Raw genomic sequence first — 1,954 nt, 5'->3', positions numbered from 1 at the left:
TGGTGCGGTTGGCGCAGGATAGAGCAGGGTTTAGGGCTGTTGTGCATAGGGTCGCTATGAGTCGGAAATGACTCAACGGCACATAACAACAACAACAACATTTTATTAATAATATTTTTCATTTTATTTGTGATTTTAACAAAAGTTTACATAAGAGTTAGATTTTCATTCATTCATTCATGGATCCCACATTTAAAGAAGCAAGGATAGCTAGAATGCAGACACAAGATAACCAAGAAGTTAAAATGTTTGGACAGTGTAAAACAAGATCAACCACAGTCAAAAATAAACTATTTTGAAGGAGAGGTGAGGAGCCTTGTCCAAGATTATACAATAAATGATCATTTTTGCATAATGCAGGATTCTAATTTGGACTTATTTAATGCATGCTTATACTGCTTTTTTAAAATTTATTTCCTTAACTACCCTTACAGTGGCTTTATTGTTGATCCCAGTCTTTGATATTATTTAAAGTCCATAAGGCATTGTGTCACTAAGTAAAGACCTCACCTTTTTGGTGGTTCAATTTCACCAGTGGCTCCTCAGGAATAGGATGGTAATCTTATCCAGTATGATTTATTGTTGATAGGTGCCATTTAGTTCAGCATGACTCATAGTGACTCTATGATCAATAGACATGAACTCTGTCTTATCTTGTGCCATCCTCGTCATCTCTGACTCATTTGAGCTCATTCCTATGGTCATTATTGTCAGCCCATCTCATTGCTGACCCTCCATCTTTCTAAGCATGACTTTGCTTTCCCAAGAATAGCCTTTCCTAGCAACATGTACAATGTATGAGAGAAAAAGCTTTGCTAAATTCATCCCCCAGGAGCACTCTGGCTACACATTTCCCCAAGATATATCCGTTTGTTATTTTGGTAGTCCATGTGATCTTCCATACCCTTCTCCCAACACCACAACTCAAAGGCATCAGTTGTTCTTCTGTCATCCTTATTTGTTTCCCAGCTATCAGACCATGGCCTGTATCAGAGCATCTTAGTCTACAAAGTGACATTATTATTATTATTAAGTATTTTGGAGAAGTCCCTGAAGGCAGACTTGCCCAGTATAATACATCTCCTGATGTCCTGACTGCTGATACCAAGGGTATTGATTGTTGATTCAAGCAAGATTAAGTCATTGACAACTTCAGTCCTTTCTCCACCTACCATGATGTTGTCTGTTGGTCCCATGGTGATGAAATTTGTTTTCTTGATGTAACCCATCCTTGGAAATCCAATGGAGAATCAGCTATGAGTTGGTTCCTGTTCAATGACAATGAGAGAATAAGATAGAGTATATTATTAATAGAATGTTTGTTTGTGGGCTCCTATTCTGATCTTGGTTGAAAGCAGAGAATACCAGAAGAATGTGTATCTGTGTTTTATTGACTTTGCAAGGGTATTTGACTGTGTGGTTAGCATTGAGAAGAATAGAAATTCAAGGGCTTATATTAAATCTATACTTAGAACCACAAGGCTATTGGGCAATCAGAGCAAGCGAACACCACATGGTTTAAAATCAAAAAAGGTGTGTGTTAGGACTGTATCTTATCTATGTATCTATTCAATATGTATGCTGACCAAATAATTCTAGAAAATGGATTTTATCAAGAAGAACATTCCATTGAGATTGGAGGAAGACTCATCAACAACCTTGCTTGTGGAAGGCAAGGAGGACTTGAGACACTTGCTGCAGAAGATCAAAGACAGGCTTCAAGACAATTATATCTCAGCATTGAGAAAACAAATTTTTTTCAATGTATCCACATTTACAACATTCCTCTTACCAAAACCATTTATGGAAAATAGGTACTGCATTGGAACATATCTCTCTGGACTGGAAATGATGATATTGTTAATACGTCTAGCCGTAAGCTTAAAAGATTATAATGTTCAAAATTATTTGTTATACATTTGCTTAAATTTTTCCCTCTTTTAACAACTGGGAT

Source organism: Elephantulus edwardii, unplaced genomic scaffold, assembly GCF_000299155.1.
Source record: "Elephantulus edwardii isolate Elephantulus edwardi_28Jun2011 unplaced genomic scaffold, EleEdw1.0 scaffold00145, whole genome shotgun sequence".
NCBI classification, from domain to species: Eukaryota; Metazoa; Chordata; class Mammalia; order Macroscelidea; family Macroscelididae; genus Elephantulus; species Elephantulus edwardii.
Note: the sequence above shows the minus strand (reverse complement) of the source record.